A 20,224-nucleotide genomic window follows, 5' to 3' on the forward strand; every position below is an offset into this window, starting at 1 on the left:
TTTCCCTTAATATAATAGAATATTTGTGTTTCATTATCTGTGGTGGTAGGTGAGGTCTGTGAGAGCTATTAGAGACATCATTAAATTTCGCATTTACCTGATAAAAAGCTAATGATACCAATTTCATGTATAAGTTCCAGTTTTATAAACGTTTCTCACTAGAACAATAATCATGCAAGACTTCAGAATCTTCCTTTAGTATTATGCCATCAATTGTAACATGCTAACCGAGCAATCATTTACAGTGATAACAAATTATGCACCATAAACCGCTGTAGCAGAACAAAGCATCTGCAGCAGTGTTCTAGCTGGTTAAACAAGGGACAGGTTAAGATGTTGGAGTGGAAGACTATGATATAAAATGTATTTAAAGCATTGTAACTCTTATGGACTTTTAACTATTAATGGCTTCACTTCCTAATAGCAAATCTGTGCCCATAAGTCACTGCTTCCTTCTCTCTGACAGCATACAACTCAATCTTTCTTCTCATTGTGTGGTGGTCCCCAGGCAGCGCTCTGGCAGCCCGATGCCATAGCTAGCTGGTTTCTTCACTTTAAAATAAGAAAGTCAATTATCCCCTGGGTCTTCAGAAGGTGGAACTGAAGCTTTAAAGAAATTGGCATCCCTGTTCTGGAGGTACAAGGTGAGGCACGCAGCATGCCAAGTGCCTGGCAGCTACTGAGGGTCAGGGTCTCACTTGTGCTGTCTTATTTTAGTGCAGGTAATAATGTGTTCAAGGCAGAGGCAGGTAAGTGATCATAACTCTGCTCCTAAGGTGGAACTGAGCCATGCCCTCAGACTGGGTTATTCCACTAGTTAAAATACATCTACTTCTGCAACAGCTACTCCATGGAATAAAACAGAACCTAATTTTCTGCAAACTATGACAGTTTACTTCACAGTTTATTCCTCTTACCCTTACAAATACAACACATATTGTATTAGTTCAGGCTTGTTTCACAGGCTGAATGTTTATGAGCTCCCTGTGAGTACATTTTACTGAAACAAGCTTTGACAGTTCCTAAAGATTTCCAGTCATACAAATATGTTCTCGGTGATTCAGGCTGTGCCTAGGCATATTAGAACAGGAGAGTAAAATCTGTGTCTTGTGTGATAACCTGGGCAAGAGACGCTCTCCTCTGAAGAAACAAGTCAATCTGTAGAAACCTATTGCAGGGAAATACTGAAAAACACTATAATATTTGTTCATTACCATAATTCCCACTGGAGGGAAGAACACCAAGAGTATGTGTTGGGCTGAGTTACTGGCATCTTCCACCTGGAAATTATGAACTAAAGCAAAACTCTGGTCCAAACCAAAAGGTTGGTGTTAAGCATCTCTGAGCTCCAGGAGCAGGGTTTCAATACGGACTGTCATTGTCTGGTTTGGGAAGTTGTCTGGGCGGAAGGCTTATAGCCTACTACAAGGACTTATTTTCATGTGCCCACGTTCTTTTTCTCCTATCAAACTTTTGTGTATTCTCTCACTGCATTGAGTCTGGCCACAGAAGGAGTAACCAGGGCATCTTGAAAACAATCTCAGTTCCGTACTTCATTTTAATAGGAAAAGATGAAGGAATCATAGTTCATATGTGCTTAGGCTCTGTGTGTGTATATATGCATGTAGAAAATCTATAACAGTACATGTGCTGAAACCACTTCTTGCTGTTACCTATGGTCTTTATGTCCTTTTTTGGAGAACTTGTGTCCTTGTCCCTCTTCCCTTATTCTGAACTAGGAGATCTTTGGGACAGTGATTTTTCTCACTGTGGCATTGTGTGTTCCCAAATATAATACAGAGGCCAAATTTCTATTTTCCCATAAAATTTAAAGGGTAATGATAACAGCAGCACTGGAAGGATAGCAGCATTTCTTCTTATGTCTTTGCCACTGCCTTGTGAACTTATCATGGCCACTCGCTGCTCTGACACTCTTGTGAGTTTTTGCCAATAAGAGGCTGCGTGGTTTGACTTGGCATCGCTGCTGTGCCCCAGCCAACCACCCCTGGCTTTGCAGATTCCCCCTGAGTGTATGGACCCAAGCAGGATAAGTCATCTGTAGAGTGACTCAGGCCTGAATTTGAAGAAAAAATGTACACAAATGTACAGTAAGCTGAGATGTCTGTAAAAGTCTCTGATAGTCTGATTCTCGGCACTGTGGAATCTTTTACGCAATCAGTGTCAAATGAGAGATCTCCTTATCTCACACAGGTGAATTCAGGTTTGAAATGTAGAGGTGCCTTCTCAGCACCTTGCAGAATATCTTACACATCGTGAATAAGAAATTTAGTTAGCATAAATTGAAAAGTTAATCAACTGGACTTGTGACTTGTGCTGTGTACTTTCCCCTGTATGCTAGTGGACTTTGCATTTCATTTAGGAGAAAGAGGTTGCTCTAGCAATCAGCTTAGCTCCCACGGACACCACTGGGAGTCTTGCTCTGTAAAGACTACAAGAAACTCATTAATGTCCCATTAAACTGGTATCAAGGTATCCCTTCAAAACAAGATTGGAATGCTAGTTCACTCATTCTGATCCAAATTAATTGGTTGCGGTTTTGCTTGACCTTAATCAAAGGTCTGCAGTGAGCTGCATGCATTAATTACATCTATATATGCATGCAAAGTGCGTTTGATAATGTCTTGTCTACAAGAAGTATAAGTTTTGATATGCAAGGAGGCTGCTTTCCAGTGTTGTGGTTTCACTGCCAGTGTCTGTGATGTTTAAACTGGCGTTAGCAGCTGCTTCCCCTGGTGCTATTTCCACAGATGTACTTGTATGGTTGCGTGAACTGCTTAGTGTTTGTCATGCAAAAACCTGCTCAGGTACACTGTCAACTTGGTGGGAAGGGTGGTCGTGCTCCACAAGCACTTACATGTATTTTTGGGGTATAGACAAGCATTGCACTTGTCATTGCAATAGCATCTCTGAGAACTAAGCCAAAGAGGTCCTAACACCTTCAAAGGAGAAAGCAGTGAGGAGAGAAAAGCCTACCCTTCCTGCCTGGCGTGATGAACAGTGGGTAGGTACGGAAGTGGAGCACAAACCTCTGTAAACACTGAATAGAGTATGAAAGAAGAGTGAGTTACTGTGATGTGGTGTTTCCCACTGACTGCAGTCAGAGTACACAGAAATGCATATCTCAGCTGAACAACAGAAACATGTACACTGGGGAAGCTGGTTATAGAGTCAGGAATTAAACCCTTTGGGACAGGAGAGTAATGTGGTTTTCGTTCACTTGTCCACTGTGCCTCCATAAGATTTTGGGTGCTGCATATAAATACTTTTCATTTGCTTTTCTTTTAATTTGGCATTCAGGGGAATTGCCTAACCTCAAGACATTCCATGGCCAGAGATGGCAGTCTGGTTGGTAACAGCAATGCTGTGCCAGCTCAGAAGTACCCTGTTCCGCAGTACTTTCCTCCAGGGTGTGCAGAGGTTATTGGGCTGGATTTCCAGTTCAAGTGCAGGGCCCAGAGTGCCAATGCAATGGAAGGAAAGGAAGGAGTGTTGCCTGGTGGTCACTGGCATCAGGAAATCTTTGTTATGTAGGCAGGTGGTAGATCTCATGCTTGAACCCTAAGGCTCAGCAGATAGCTTGAAACAATAGCAGGAAAATAGAGAGTATAGGTGGATTAGGAAAGGAGCAGGACCCTTTAATCCATCCAAAATGGGTGATAAGAGCTGCAGAGCTATGAGGCTACAGAATCCATTAGGGAACAGTAACGCAACACTTCTGCTATCCACGAGGAAGGATTGTTCCCATATTTACATCCTTACTTCAGTGGCCAGCCCCAATTCCTGGGTGCTGTAACGGGATGACCCTTCACAGAACAAGGTTTTCATTGGCAAAATTAATTTTTGACTGTGCATCTGACTGTTAAAAATTATCACTCTAAAAGGAATAAAATCCCTTTAAATCCCATATGCTATTGGATTAGTGGCAGTCTGAACTCCTAATCCACCTGTCACCTAAGAAGAATTTTGCTCCAAGGTGAATGTCCTTCAGTCCTGTGTGTTATTTTATGTATGGAAATCAGTACAAAGTTTCAAAAATAGCTATTCCAAAAAGACAGATTAATAGATCTGCCACTTCTCTCTGCAGAGTTAAAATTAATGTTCTTTTTGGTCTTATATGAGGCTGAGCTCTGCATGTTTCTGTAGAAAGGAGCACATCCAGGTGTTCAAGCTTTAATTTCAACTAATGTGATGCTAACGAGCCACTACTCCTAGTGGTTTGTACTGGGAAAGGAAGTAGAAGAGAAGATAAGGAAAAGTGATACAACAGCCTTCAGCTATACATAGAGTGTGAACTTAGTCCTTTGAACTGAAGTGTGCAATCAGTACAGACATCTGAAAGATATGACAGCTTCTTTTCTGTGCAATATTAACACCGAAAATTTTATCTGAGCAGTGTATAAAACTCAGTGTTACCAACCAATGAGTCACTGAAGCAGTGTATTCTAGAATGAAAGACTGGGGAAAAGACTGGATTTTCCACAGAGGGGCAACACAACAGATGATGTGTTGGGGAAGAGCAGGGAAGTACTATTTCAGATATATTATATTGTAAATATGATTTCTGAATATAGGATATTTTAATTTTCATCCATGTCTCAACAAAAGAAAACAGTTTTACATGTGCATGGGGGAAATGGGGGATGAAGTTAAAGCACCAAGTTGTGTTTGTAGACCCTGCCTTGAACTACTTTGTATATTTGTAATAAATGCTCATGTAGAGTCTGGTACACCTACACGGGCATACGCTTTCCTTGGTGAAAGTCCCATTTGCTGATGTATAAGCCACTAAAGAATGAAAAAGGACAGTATAACCTGGCCTATGTCAGACTAGATGATCTTGCTGCTTGCTAGAAGAATAACATCATTATCAAGAGGGTCCAATAATTCATTTCAACAGGATTAATTGTGTTGTAACACCATTTTAGCCCCAATCCTAAAGAAAAGGGCGTGAATGCGACTCGCTGAACTCCCTCAGTCTCTTGTAAAAGTTGTGAAAGCTGAAAGTCCTCTGCGCTTGCAGAAGACTGTTTAATGTGCAGATTGGAGAGCCGGACTTCTCCTACCAACAGTATTGGATCTGGTGCAAACACTTTTGGCCAAGGGAGTTGCTGTGTGTTTGACCTGTTTTACCCCTGCCAACAAAATAAGAAACTGGCTGGGACAGCTTGCTTTTCTTACTCTTTCCATGATAAGATGTAGAGAAAATTAAAATGAGGTGGGGGAAGGAGATGTCAAAGTTTGTAGTTACCTTATTGTGTAGGTTTGACCCCTACTTTGGTCAGAAATCAGTTAGAAAACAATTGGTGTTGGCTGCATAAACACTGCATGAGCTGTTCTGCTCAGAGTTCTTCACAAAATGCTCAGCAATGCTCCTTTGACTTTATTCTTCCCGTTCATAGCTAAGTGACCATGTTTCCCCCCTGAAATGGTATGTTCGTGGTTTCGGGAAAGCAGAGACTCTCTTGGAGGACTCATATAAGTCAATGTTGTGTTTGGAGACTTCAGTAGCTGCTCTTTCTTACAGAGAGCTGTCACCTGCAATGCCTACATTGCCCTGAAGAGGTGGGTGTTAGGAAGCAGATACCTTTGCATTTGCACCTCTTTTGAGGTGTGATGGAGAATGAGGAAGTATCTCCTGTTATTTCATTTTAGTGTATCTTTCTCTTTGCACGAGTTTATAGAATTACTGATTTATAAGCCTTCTCCTAGCTCAGTTTTTTCCTGCTGACAATGTCCATAGTCGTGAAAGATAAAAGCACAGATGAAACAGATTAAACCAGTTAAATCCGATTACATATCTGCTTCCCTCTAGCAGGAGATTTTTAGCACTGACTATACAAAGCTTCGCAGACTGCAAATCTGTAATCTCTTGCTGGTGGTAAAAAATGGATTGGATTGGCTTTTCCTGGTGGAATGAGATAAAAACAAGACACCTAAAGGCCCGGCCCAGAGTGTGTACTCTATGCTAGTATGCTGCTGAGTACTTACTGATTTCTGTGGGACCCTGTATATTACCAATACTGACCAAAGTGAAAGAAGGTTCTGCACTTTGCAGTGATAACCTCTGCACTGAGAGGTACGTGTGCTTTGCTGGCTGGTTCCTTAGCTGATCACTAGCCTGGAGATAAGCGCACCCTGATGCCATTCCCATGCATCCTCCAGAGCCAGGACCAACTGAAGCACGTTGCTACAACCTCCCTGCCAGCACACAAGGGGTCCTGTCTCCCACATGAGCAGGATGTGCACATGAGGACCAGGGCAGGCAGCAGAGAGCACCACTGGGTATCCGTGTGAGCCCTCCTGGTCGTCTCCTGGCCAACAAAAACAAGGGCTAAGAGTGGTACAGCCAGGTGTGTCTGGGTGGAAGAATGTGTTGTCCAATACAAATTTTGCTGCATCAGAAAGCAGAGGAAAGAAATGAGCCCAATGCTTAAAGAAGCTGGAAGGAACTGCCTTGTAAAGAACAGTGCAGTAGAGCCAGGGAGAGGAATTCCTCTCTGCTGCATACAGACAAGTGCATGCTATCTTGAGCAGTTAAAAAATAACCAAAGAACCCTCCCACCCCCTCCAAAAAAAGAAGAAAAAAAACCAAATTAAAACAATGAACAGCAGCAACAACAACAACAAAACCTAACAATTATTTCATTTTAAGCCTTACCCACACTGTTCAGCAAAGGAAGAAGCAATGTACAGACCACAGGCCAGTTTGATCACTTGCCATCCCATGATAGCCTGTTCTCCTATAAGGCTCATATGCACCTGAGTAACTGTTCTTAAGTAGAATGTAATTCACTGCTGAGTTCCTTATTTACGCCCTAGTTTCTACTTAGGCATTCAGAAGGGAAGGCCTCCACGTTTCCCCCATGTAAAGGTAGCATCGTTATACCTAGTTATTTTGTGCTCTTTGACTTTCTAGGTGGGTAATGCTTGAAAAAGGTGCTGGCTCTGACTGTTGTGTGAAGTATCTTGGACTGACGTTAGCGAGAAAGCTCTTCAGTCTGCCTCAGGAGTGATATTGTTGATGTGCCTTTCATATAAGGTGTTTTATCCCTCCTTCTTACATTCAGATTGATGGATTTACTGGGATTATCCCCTCTGGGCTAATAGCTACAATTTCTTTGTACATAGAAAATTTAAAAGGAATAGTACATTTGATTGATTTGTTCAGGAACTAGGTGTGATTTTTTGTGAATAAACTGGAAGTGTTAAATGTTTAAAGCTAATTGCATATTTAAGTGCTGAGCTGCACTGGGGTTCAGCTTTAGCACTGAGGGCCAGGTGAACCAGCAGGTACGCACAACAGGCTAAATGCTAATAAAGCAATACAACCTTGCCTATTCGACTTTACCTGGGTTTTATTCGTGGCTGCGTTTTTACCATCTTTCTGCCACTAGAGGTTCCTCCCTGCAAACAGCTGTGCTAATATCTCAGACTGAACCTTGAGATGAAACAAGTTGCCTAGAGAAATTGTGGATGCCTCATCGCTGCATCACTGAAACTGTTTAAAGTCAGGTGAGACAGGGCTTTGAGGCTGTGGGGTCCCTTCCCTGGAGACATTCACCCCCCGCCTGGACGCGGTCCTGTGCCCCTGCTCTGGGGGTGCCTGCTCAAGCAGGGGTTGGATGGGATGGCCTCCAGAGGCCCCTTCCAACCCCTGCCAGTCTGGGATTCTGTGATTTTTCCAGTTGCAAATCAGCAGCTGAGGACATGAGCATGGGTAGGGTGCCCACAGGTGTGTTATGTCACACCATTAAAAGAATCCACCTCTTTAGCATAGTCAAGTATTGGCATCTAAATCTGCAGTTGCCATACTCTTTCGTTCAGTTATTTCATTGTCATTTGTTATAGGGCCAATTATGCCTATAGCAAATATTTTTAGATTTTACATCATCCATTTCATCTATGTAATGCTAGAATACATTGCCAACCGCAGGGCTGTGCAAAAGGGGCAAAAGCAGAACTAACACCACTGCAGTTTTCTGTCCCTGCCATATTTCTGTCCTGACGCTTTTCTTTCAGGGTTGTCCCAGACCAGCATATCTTGAAGAGTCCGATTTCTTTTTATTCCTGTCCATAATTGTTATAACTTGGGATGAATGTGATCAGTACTTTCAGGTAATTCTCCTACAGTAGGTTTTTAGTGCTCTTTCTAGATTTTTTTTTTTGTTTTACTTTCTGAATTAAAGCCACTTTAAATACCTGTACTTCAGCTAGTTATGGTTTAGCAGTAAGATTCACTCTAGTTTTTGCAAATCTTGTTACTTCTCCTTTGAAGCACTCATCTTCCTTTCTAGACTGGTACAGTATCAGTGTTTCACACAACACAGAGCCTCTCTCCCTGAAAGAAATGCCTACTTTGCACTCAAAGAATCTATCTAGGGAGATAGAAAATGGGTTTGGCAGTCTTTGGCAAGAGATCTCGAGATCACCCAGCTAAGTACCCCCGTGCTATTGCAAAAGTGTGAAGACAGCTTTATCTGACAGGGTTTGGGGGAGATAGAGCTGTGAGCAGAAGAGGGGAGAGGAGAAATCGCATTCACCAGACTAACTGCTGCTCCAGCTGCTCAGACATGAAGGTGTCTGAGTTGTAGATAATCAAGCACAGCCACATTCGCAGCTCTGATTAAGAGGAAGAAAAGGATGTTTCAAAAATCAGTCGTCTGCCACCTACATTTGCTCTCTCCAAATTCCAGGAAATAGATTATTTCAAACCCTGCTAACAGACAGCAAGAGCAGAGGCTGCATTATGACCCCGTACCATGGCATAGTGGGTAGCAGAAGCCATCCCCCTACTCACAGCAAGGAGAAGAATAAAAGCAGCATCTCACCAAATAAAAAAATTCTGCGTGTGGCAAAATTCATACCAAACGCAGTCACCTCTGATCCTGTGCCAGTCCACTGCTATCGAGCTGCAGGTAGAGAGGTTTGTCCTCTTGCTGAGGATCCCCACAGCCAAAGGGACAAGGGCAGGAACACAGAGGAGAAGCTGCAGAGTTGCCTGCAGGTGACATTCCTGCAAGGATGAAGAGCTTATGCCAAATGTGACGGTACCAGAGCACTCCCCTTCCAAGCTGCATCCCCACCATGCAAGGACTACCAACTCAGTTCTGGGTCAAGCAATTTTTCCCTCTCCTTGGGTGAGAAAAATGGAACCCAAAGATTTTCTAGTTGGACAGACTCTGTTTCCTCAGCCCATCGTCCAGCGGGGGCATCCTGACCACGAGGCTATGGAAAGCTGAGCCCGTATGAATGAGCTGTGCCTGTTGCTACGCGTTCTCTATGCCTTGTGCTGACACTTCAGCTCATTGTGTATCTCAGCTATCATTCATGAGCCTAGCTTCTGATTTCTTGGCAATCATCATGCTAATTATTCACTTTTCTGATGTATATACACATTTGCAAAGTCCCAAAATAAGACACCTCAGTGATGTGAATAGGAGGCGTGTAGGTAAGTCCTGTTCTACATCAGGCTCCTGAATATTTAGAAGGTAATTTGAAAATGAAAAAGCGCAGCTTGCTAATGAGCTATAGTTCAATGTTTGCAAGTCATGGATGTATGTTTTGCCTGATGATCGCTAAGGAAACTTGTAGTGTGTGTGGAGGATCAGAAGATCTCTGGATTTAAAAACTCATTGCCCTGCAGAGCAAAACTGGAATGTAAACAAGAAAAGTAACTTTTATTTATTTCTTAAAAAAAAGAGAAAACCTTCTCATTATACAAAAAACCAGCCCAAACATTTTTCCCCCTACAGTTGAGGTTTCTTTCTAGTTTCAAACTTTTCTAATAGAAAAATAAAGCAAGGAAGAGTGAAGTTTTTGTAGCCATTACTCTCCCTTGGGGACAGTAGTTCAGAGCAGTTTTATTAGTATGAGCTATTAATGAAACTTTCTCTTCAAATTCCCTCTTCTTTCCTGGAGAGAGCTTGTTCTCTCATCCTGAGCCCTATAAAAGGAAACAAAGTGCAACTATGAAAAATAAAAACCAACCTCAGAGCATTAGGAACCCAGGAACTATCTCAGCCATGTGGAAAACTCCTGCTGGCAGGTGCAGTGTGACTCCAGTGACCTCTTGAGCAGTATCGGGGTTGGAGACATGTGGGAGTTTGCTCCTGGGTTATGGAGCAGACTAGAAAGATGACATGGAAACTTCCCAGCAGCAGTTGTCTGCTCGAGGAATGGGAGATGGAATAAGAGCTGTCTGTCCTGTATCTTCTGTTTTAAAGGTCTTAATTGTGCTGAATTCAGTGTTCTGGAAAACCTCTAGGCACCCTTCACTCTGCATTAAGTTTCTTGTCACTAAGTTATATGAATTCCTGATCCAGAGTCCCATTATGATTTAATGAAATAACCCTGGGACTCTGCCAGCTGCCCACTAATACCATCCTGACATGGAGCAGCTGAGGTAACAGACCTTGGGGTAGAAATTTATTGCCCTCTCTGACCTTGGCATCATCATGGGGCAATGCAAGAGGGACTGGCTGGATTGGAAAGGGCAGGGCACTCTTGACCGTCCACCCAACTTTGTATCTGTTTGTGCCAAAAATTATTTTCAAGCGGGGTGTGTGTGTCGGGTGGGGGGTTGTTTTTGGTAGGGAGGCAGAGAGACAAGAGCGTCTCACCTATTTCTAGGCAGAGTTGAGGTAGTAGCCATGGTAGCACGGCACTGCGTGGATTGATTCCCAGCTCATTTGAAGCTGCAGTCTGCCAGACCCGGCTGGCTTGGCTACAGCCTTCCTCTGCTGAGACAGCACCATCCCTCACTTGTCAAGATCCTTCTGATTTGTACAAGTGCACAGGTACCACTGCAAAATAAATCGCTCGCTGCTTGCAAGGGGGTTTCTGGTCTTAAATTAGTCCTGTGAAGCAGCATCCAAACCAGGCTTCTGCTAGAGGCAGGGTGGCAATCTTTCGCTTTTGGAAAATAAGCCATATAAGCTGTACAAGCCCAAGTTCTCTCACCACACCAGGGTTTTGCCCTTGCTCATGACTCAGCCTCTCCCTCGCTCCTAGGTACTCCTTGTATTTCTTCATGGTTCTTTTCTTTCCCTGCAATAGAGAAGTGGACCACCTCCCCGTGAAAATAAATAAATGAATTTCTTACGCACTCTACCTGTGTAGCAGCAGCAGCGCTGTGGGAGATGTTATTTACATGCACTTCATGAATATTTATAGTAATATTTATAGCTCTGTTCAGTAAGAGGCTTGATCAAGTCAGTAGTATGTCTGGGGATCAGTCTTCAGTCTACTACTTTTAATGAGAATAATTTGCATTTAATAAAGGGCCTGAGGTAGCAAATTCCAATCCAGATTTGAATTTTCTTGATATTTGGGGAAATATTTGGGTTAGTGGTTTTATTCCACATCCATTTGCAGTAGCAGTGATGGAACAAAAACAGAGATCTCAATCCAAAGAAGTAGGTTGACAGGAACAGTGTGAGAATATGCCAGAAAATAAAGGGGACATTTTTCCTTTTAGTCCCTACAGCATGGGTGCTGCATAATTAGAGTTGGACCCTGATTGCCTCTGGTGACTGCCTTTCTCTGCCATAATCACTGCAGATAAGTGGGATGGGCAGCTGGAGAAGCCTAGGAGTCTCCCTCTGATACATTTTAAGTGTGACATACCTATTAAATCCACCTTTCCCTCCCCACAAATGTATATGCTCAGGCAGCTCTGCACATCTCATGAGCAGCAGAGCCTGGAGGGAGGGGTGGGGCTGGCTGGGGGTGCCAGGCTGGAAATGCAGAGCTGCTCTGGGTAGGAGCTGTGCCAGCACAGCCAGGGCTTGGCACACAAAGGGTATCTGCTGCCTACTTAAACCTGCACCAATAAAAATAGCAGGTACAACCCTCCCCATTATGTTATCTCATAGCTGGATGTCTCTTCAACTGACCAGCTCACTATTCAGTGCTGAGCTGGCTAGGAGAGAGGTAAAATCAGTTTTTCTCCAAACTGAGGTGTCTGGGGAGGAATCGGTGCTCTAACTTCTCCTGTCGCTAGTTGCGTGGCTTCATTGAGATACCATTTAGAAGGCAGTTTTCAGGACCAGCCCTTCAAAAGGACCCTCCTGCCCCTGAAAAAGCACACTATTAACTTGGCTGTAATTATTTATAGGCCCAAATCTCTCCACAAAAAGTTGAAAGGCCAAGGAGTTAAGAGATGCAGAGTGACTCCAGCTGAAGATGTTGAACATAAATAGCTCCAGGATAAGGCAGATGAGGAACTTCTTTCATTTCTCCCGACCTCCGGGTAATTTTGGGGAAGGGATTTATGTTCTTTCTGGTTCTCTTCTATCAGCAAAGACATAGAACTATGCTGTATCTAGTTACATGCACCACTGTTTCTCATGATTTTGTATCTTTTTGGTTTGTTTTAGCTGAAAAAAATGTTTTTCAAAAAATTAATGTTTTACTGGCAGCAGTGTTCTTCCTTGGCAGCTGGTATGGACAGGCTGTATCTACAATGGGATCTGCCTGTTGTTGGTTGTTATTGCTTGGGAGCATCAAACTGTGACCACTGTAGAGTGGTATTATAGAGGAATTAATAATCCATGTGTTATAAGCAGCACCAAATTACTGCATGCCCTGAATAATTTGCGATGCGTGTGGTTCCTGTGCATCGTTTGAATCTTGTATGGTGCATTTCACAGAGCAACCTGCTGGGACCGAAAATGGCCATGTTCCCAACTCTTGCTTTGGCTTTGCCTACATCATTCCTTTTTTTTTTGAGTTTTGCTGCTAAAGCCAGCTGCTTTGTCATAAAGTATGATGTGACAAGGGCTTGTGTGTATTATTATTAGACTTAGTGTGAGCCATAAACATTTGGATCTACGGTTACCTCCAGCCATTCACAGATGGTTGCTGAGTTGCCATCTTCTATCACAAATGTTACAATAATTTTACTAAAAAACACTTACAGCTAAATGCGGTGTATATGCTTGTGGTTTTGATGTTCTCGGCTAGAAAAACATAAATGTAAGGATGTTATTATGGAGACTAGAACCATGTTTTCAACAGTAGCTACAACAGTTTCTTCTGGATGAGCATTTTCTGTTGAGCTTGTTTGTGTGTTTTGCAATTATTTCAAGAATGGTTCAGCAAACATTAAATGAAGGGCTCACTGAGGTCTGACCTTGCCAAAATGAAAGGAGGGGGAATAAATAGAGGATCTGCATCTGTAGGTGCTTGCAAACTGCTGAAACCTTGACCCAGGTTGATTTAAAGCCTGAGCAGGGTTTATGTGAATGCTACAATTCTTTTGCCTTCATACTTCAGTGCTTCTTCGCTTCCTCAGGAAGATATTATTGCGTCCTAGGTCATTAATCTCACCACACAGTGTACTGTTGCACTCAAGATTTGTTAATATATTTGGCAGTCTTACTCGTTCTTAAGCATATGTTGAATATTTACACAGCAGCTATTTGTACAGTTCCAGTAATGCGCCAGGACAGCTTCCAGTTAGTGTCAAGAATCAATTTTCTGCCTCTCTGGAAGGACTTTTCGAAAAGAAGGAAAGATTTAAGATTACCAAAACATCATTTACAATTTCTTCCTCTCTTGCATTGAAAAATACCCTCTACCTATTATGCACACCTACTAAAGTACTTATTAAGAATAAACCGTCATTATTTAGGTAGTATTTAGGGTCTGACGATTAGATATATTGGGGTAAACCAGAGAATAATTTTAAGGTGTCTCTGACCTGCAGAATTTGGGCCATTGCATTTGCAGATAACAAAGAGGGTCTGGCTGTTCCCTTGCCTGCGTTTGCTCCTCTTCTTTCCCTGCTTTTGGTACTGAAAGGGTGTTGGCTTTGTACACAGTGGTAACCGAGAATGCCAACTGAGAGCTTGTAACTAGTGTGGGTTTAGTAGAGCAGGTAACCGAACCTGCACCGAGGAATGAAACTACCGGGGGACGGGATATCTGTCTCTCTCAGGCAGACTCTTCACTAATTAACCCATGCACACTGCTGATCGTCTCTGTAAGGAGCTTCCAAATGTTAATTTTCATTGTAAATTTTCTAAAGCGTCTTTTATTGCTGCTTCTCAATTTATACTTTGTAAAGCAACTGGATCTTAATGGTTGCTCTGCATTTCCAACCATACTGCGGGCAGTCCCTGCATAACAGCCAGGGAAAAATATTCTTGGTTCTGTAGTGCTAGCGTGGAAACACACACCTACTGTGAGGGATTTCGGTTCCTGTGCAATATAGTGAGGATCATCTGCATTCACTAGTAGAACATGATTAATGGCAAAAGCTGAATGTTTCCTAACATGGTAAAGGAACAGTAGAAGGAAAATTTTAGACTTCCTTGTAACAATAAGCAAAGGTGAACTGCCCACAGGAAAGGAAACTGGTGGTAATGATGATAACATAGAAATGTATGTTTATAATCAAGAGGGAAAAATTAAGACAAGTCTTAATAGTTGTACGCGCTTTCACGGTTTAACAAATAATGATTTCTAAGGCACTGTGGAAAACCATAGATGCATTTCATTAGGACAAAACATTTAGATATAAGTGAAAATTAAGACTTGGAGCATGAAAACTATATTAATAAAGGCAGGTTTTGGCTGCTGCATATTGCGATACTGTTGTCCATGTTGTAAACAGGATGTTCAAAGCCTGATGTGGTTACAGGAAAGAGCTGCAAAATCAGTTTGATGTTGGACAAAAGCCTCTACAAAGGCTCTTTCCGTGTAACATAGCAAGATGAGGGGATATTATTACCAAAGTTATTTTTCCACCAGTACCCTTTAATCTAGGAGAAAGGGATAAGAAGAGCCAGTGACTGGAACCTGAAACCAACTAAAGCCAATTTAGAAATGTGATAGATGTTTTTATCAGTGTGCATGATTAGCTACTGGAACAACGTGCTGAGGATAGTAATGCTTCTTTATTTTTTATTTTTAATCAGGGTCTTGTCATCAAGATTAGGAGGCTCTCTGAAATCCGTGCTTTAGTGAAACTCAAGTTGCTTGGTCAGACACCACTTGGTAAAATATACTGGTTTATAATATAAATATGCCTGAATGAGGATATCAGGTGTACTTGAGCAATATAAATTGGTCAGAAGGCTCTACCAGCACCTGAGCTCAGGTTAGGTGTCGGTGAGCAGAGCAGGCAGCCAGTGCATCTCCTCCGCCCAGCTCTTCCCACTGCAGTGGCACCAGAAGAAATACTCCCAATTCTTAACTGGGATCCTAAGCTACTGCTTTGAATAGGGTACTGGGAGTATTTAAAACTGAAGATAAATTGTTTAAACCAGTTATTTTTAGCAAGTGATGTCTGAAGATGTCACTCTAAAAGGACATATGTACAGTTATTTCCACTTAATAGAATTAGCTAAGTAAAATAATTGCATGCTTAACACGCACTCCATTTATTCAGCATCAAGTTACCAATTTAAAAAAAAGCAATTTTCTAATGCAAGTAATTAATTATTACCAAAGTTATTGGGATTCTCAAATGAATGTAGAAATAGAGTAGCCTGCCGCCTGCACTATTTGCTTCCTGTTGCAAGCACCGCTTTGCTTGGTTTATGTTCCTTAACCTCTTGCATATGTCACACAGCAATAATTTTCTTCTATATTAAGAAGAAAGAGTGTGATAGGGCAGACTGAGCTTTCTGTACATTCTAATTTCTTTCAGGACATAGTTTACCTACAGAATGCTTTATTAGGAGGTATCAAAGCCAGGAAAAAACAGTAGAGCTAAGAGCTTTATTAGTATGATTTATTTTTACAATTTAATACTGTACCTGGAGCTATTTTATATCAGAATTCAGACGCAGAGAAGACAGTTGATAGAACAGAACAGCTCACAACTGGAGTTTGTTAGAGATGTTTCACTGTAAAAAAAAAAAAAAAAGTTTTGATTAAAAAAACCCACCAGATCCCCCTACGCCAATGTCAGTGGAAATTCTCAGGGATAAATATTTCAGATTTTTTTTCCACAACGTTTCAAGTCTTTACAAGACCTTGAGCTTGATCCAGATCTGCATTATATTACAATAGGTTAATATTTTGGTAGTTTGACATCTATTATGCCATCTACTGGGACCAAAGTGAAAGGAAATGAGAGCTTCCGCTAATCAGTTTTGTAGGATACTATGTTGTGAAGGGGATATAAAGCCTAGGATGCATTTGGGAGAAAGAAATGGGAAGGTACCAGTGAATTATTAATTTCACTATTTTCAAGCATGTTATTGACATCAGCAGTTTGGCAAAATGTTGTTTGTTTGGGGTTTTTTTGTTCCATTAAATGTTAGCCCATAAATCTCCAAATAAATGTTGCAAAGATCAGAATCAGAAAGCATATCCGTGTAATCTGAAGTAGTTCCAGTGGAGTCAGCAGTGTTAACCTGGTTTGCATAAATGCTGAGGAAATGTGGCCACCTGGGAAAAGGGTGAGAAGAGCTCTGGGTTTTTGCTAATAGATTTGGGTGTCTTGTGTCTGTCTCTCTTTGACCTCTCAATGTAAGGCATCGTGATACACATGCTGTAAGTTAAGGAACACTGGAACGTATCTGAAAATGAGAGATACAAAGCTGCAGAGAGCTTTGGGTGAATGTTCCACTTGATTCTCATCACGTATGACTAGTTAACGCAAATGGATGCTTTTACAATCAGGGTTCAAAGGTGACAAAGAGGAAGCAAACTGCAGTCAAAATAGAATCATTTCACCGGTGACACATGCACATGAAACCTTGAAATGCTGCTTGACTTTTATAGGAACCTGTAAATCAGGCCTGAATTACTTGAAAAGTTCAAGAGCCTTAGAAAACATTTTCGCTAAATGCGGCTGAGTTTTGTGATTTGTGCTTTTATGCATCTAGCTCTGAAAATGAGCAGCGCAATGAAGTTATTTAAGAATCTCCCTAAAGCAGAACATTGTACCTGCCAAAAAGAAATGTAAAAACCCGTGATGTTCTGTTTGTCACCCTTGTAGATGCAGCTGCAAGGTTCACCAAGCTGAATGTCTGCTAAAAGAAGCAGCATTCTAAGGGCTGCAATTTGTAGGCATTCCTTATAAGATTTAAAAAAAAAAAAATTGTGGAAAGGGTATTTATTACATTTGAACCACAATTTTAGATCTTTTAAGTGTGCTGTGTACTTTATATTGTAGTAGAATGTAGAAAAGGTGCACCACTCCTAAACTAATGAGCTTATTACCTATTTGCAATTCTAGAATATAATATTAGCCATTCTGATGTCAAAAGACAGGGAGCCTAGGATCTTACCCTGTAACACAAACGAGCTCTGATGTTTCCTGGCTGCTTTTTCTTCTTGTGACATAGGGAAAAAGGACTCTTAAGTTTATTTACCTTACTGTATCAATAAGAAAGTCTACCGTAAGAAAATGCAGGTTACATTTTACAGAACAACAGATGTTATTACTAACCCACAAATTAAATCCCTATAGTGATGTCCTGATTAACCTTTAGCACACACTTTTTTCATGCAAATCATCCTGGTTTGGTGCAAAGGAACATTTATTTTGCTGCTGTCCTATTTAAGCTACTCTAAAGGCTTGCAAACCAACTGGCAGCCAGAGCTGGGAATCTGAAACGTGTCCATTACAATCTGGCAAAGTACTTCCTTGGGTTTTAAGAAAACTTGAACAGAAATCAATTTTGAAGTGCTGAAACATTTTGTGAATTGATACACAGTAGTCGTGTGCTGCCTGGTAAAGAATGCAGAGGAAGAGAGGAGAGGTTTCCATGCCAGCAAATGTGTCTTTGACTGTACCAGGGAACAAAGTGTACAGACCTTGAATAGAATTTATATTTGCCACCAGACCTAGAGATGTCAGAAGAGTGAAGTTAGTCAGGATGGTTCAAAATGAAGAATTCCTACTGTGCTTCTTTAGCCGGAATGTCTCAACTGGGAAAGACACATTGAACACTTCTAAAAAGGAATAAAATTGGGGTTTATTTCACTGACAGCTGTATGCATCACTTGCAGGAAAATCACCAGTGATGTCTTTGTTAGCTTTACTTATCATCTGAAAACAACAATTCCTTTGAAAACCCTTCTTTTTTTTTTTCTAGATCATCATTTATGTCAACAAGACTGCCCCTTGGCTTGAGCCCTGACAGGACCGGGGTGAACAGCACATGGGTGCAGCTTTGCATTTGGGGCCTGGCTGGGTGACGCTCATCATAGAGAGAGAAAAGAAAGCCAGGCTGAGAGGACAAAGATGCTGCTAGAGCACTTTGGCTCCCTCCCTGGCATGGGCTCTTTCCAAAGTGCGCCTTCAGCACCCAAAACCTGGTGCCTGAGGATCTGCTTTCTAGTAGAAATGTGCAGAGCTTACTAGTTTGCAGTAGCTCGTAAGCCAGCTAGGAGTAGCCCTAACTAGCGGTGATCATGGGGGATGGATGTCCTCAGGTACCCATAAGTGCTTAATCAAGAGTTCAGTAATGACCCGCTGGCCTGATGGGTTGAGGTGCAACGCCCGGGTTGGAGCTGAGCCTCGGCAGCGGGTGGGAAGGCAGCAGAAAGCTGTGCAGCCCCTAACGCAGGGGCTCATAAAGTCAAGCTTCAGTTTAACAAGTTTTGTTGCAATTACTTTTGCAGCAGGGAATGACAGTGCTTTTATAGGGAGCTAATCAAATAACCAGCACGTGCATTTTATGGCAATAACTGATTTGATTTACAGAAGGGATTCAGGAAACTGAATCGAAAGCTTGAAATGATGATGACAGTCATTATTGACTTCAGCATTAACTTGCTGGGATGCAAAAAATCACTCTGTAGGAAGTAAATTAAAATCCGTGAATGAAATTAATGTAATTTGTACTACTTGACCAGTAGGCTTTATATTCCATCAAAATGTCATACACTATGGTGCGTACTTAGGGGTCACTGTTGTCGCAGTTATATGAAGAACAGGGGAGCAGTGGGTAGAGACTGAGGAGTGGAGATGTAGGAATTAATTTGAACCTCGAGTCAGCGTGGTGTTTTGGCAGATGTCTGATTTTAAGCAGTTACAGTCACAAGTCAAGTCCAGCTTGTAGGAGCTCCTGCTGAGGCACGAAATTCCCAGGTACTGAAATAAGAACTTTGAGGTACAGTAAAGTGCGATTCCGTTATGGAAAGTATTTCATGGCTGAGCAGAGCTAAGTGCTGAGATACCCTACCTGAGGGGCTGCAGAACCACCCCCCCATCACTGGGGTCTTCCTGAGCCTCTCCCAGGAGTGGTGCAGCAGAGCTGACCCTGCCCTGCAATGACGGATTGGATAAGATGTTTCTGAGGTCATTTCCACCTCTTATTTTCTGTGATTTTATGAGGAACTTGGCTTTTTAAAGGAAAACTGCTACTCCCTTCTGCTGGTTATAGTCATGCATATCCTGGAGGGGGAGTGTGTGAAATGTGAGGTCAAATTTGCTGTTTCTTTTGGTGCATGTTCTGCCAAGCATGTCTGCTAAGGCAGACAGTGATTCTTCTTGTAGAAACCCAATACAATCAGCTTTGTGTCATTTGCTTTTTTCCCCTCAGTCTTTGCATGTCTCCTGGTTTCTTTTCAATACACTGGCAGTTCTCCAGGCTAGAAATTTGATGAAAGAGCAGGGATGTGTTATGAGCATTGGCAAGGTTTCTCATCTTTGCTTCCTTGTTCTCTGCTTACTTAACCTCATACAAGCAATGTACAACCGCGTCTTTGTTTTGGGTAATGAGCAAATGGTATCTTGTCAGAAAAAGCAGATTCTGTTCAAAGCTTCTGAGTGTAAAAGTATCTAATGAACAAAGGGCAGTAAGCATGTCTTCAGACGCCTCTGAGCCTGCCACAGGAGAAAAGACCCGGATATCATTATGTCTTTCTGGTACCAAGGAAAATTGAGCTATTTCACACGTCCCCTGCTCCTCGTGATAGGTGACGTGTGTTTCTCAGGAACTAAAACATCCCTTGGAATCGGAAATCAGCTAGAAACTTGACCATTTAATGCTGTCAAACCTAATAAAATCTAAAACTGGTTTGCAAGCTCTTTTTGCACTAAGATTGATATAAGGTAGAATTAATAAGTCAAGTGTATTTGATTCCTAAGGCAAGTGTGTCAAATTCTCTTACTTTTTGGCTTCTGATCCTCTGTTTCTGATATTTTACCCTGGACCATCTTCCTTGCCAGGTATGAGTTTGAGGAATAATGCAGGGTGTCCAGAGAAATAGAAATGTGCTGTTCCCTGCTTCCATG

The sequence above is a fragment of the Phalacrocorax carbo genome, chromosome 8 (assembly GCF_963921805.1).
Source record: "Phalacrocorax carbo chromosome 8, bPhaCar2.1, whole genome shotgun sequence".
Lineage (NCBI taxonomy): Eukaryota > Metazoa > Chordata > Aves > Suliformes > Phalacrocoracidae > Phalacrocorax > Phalacrocorax carbo.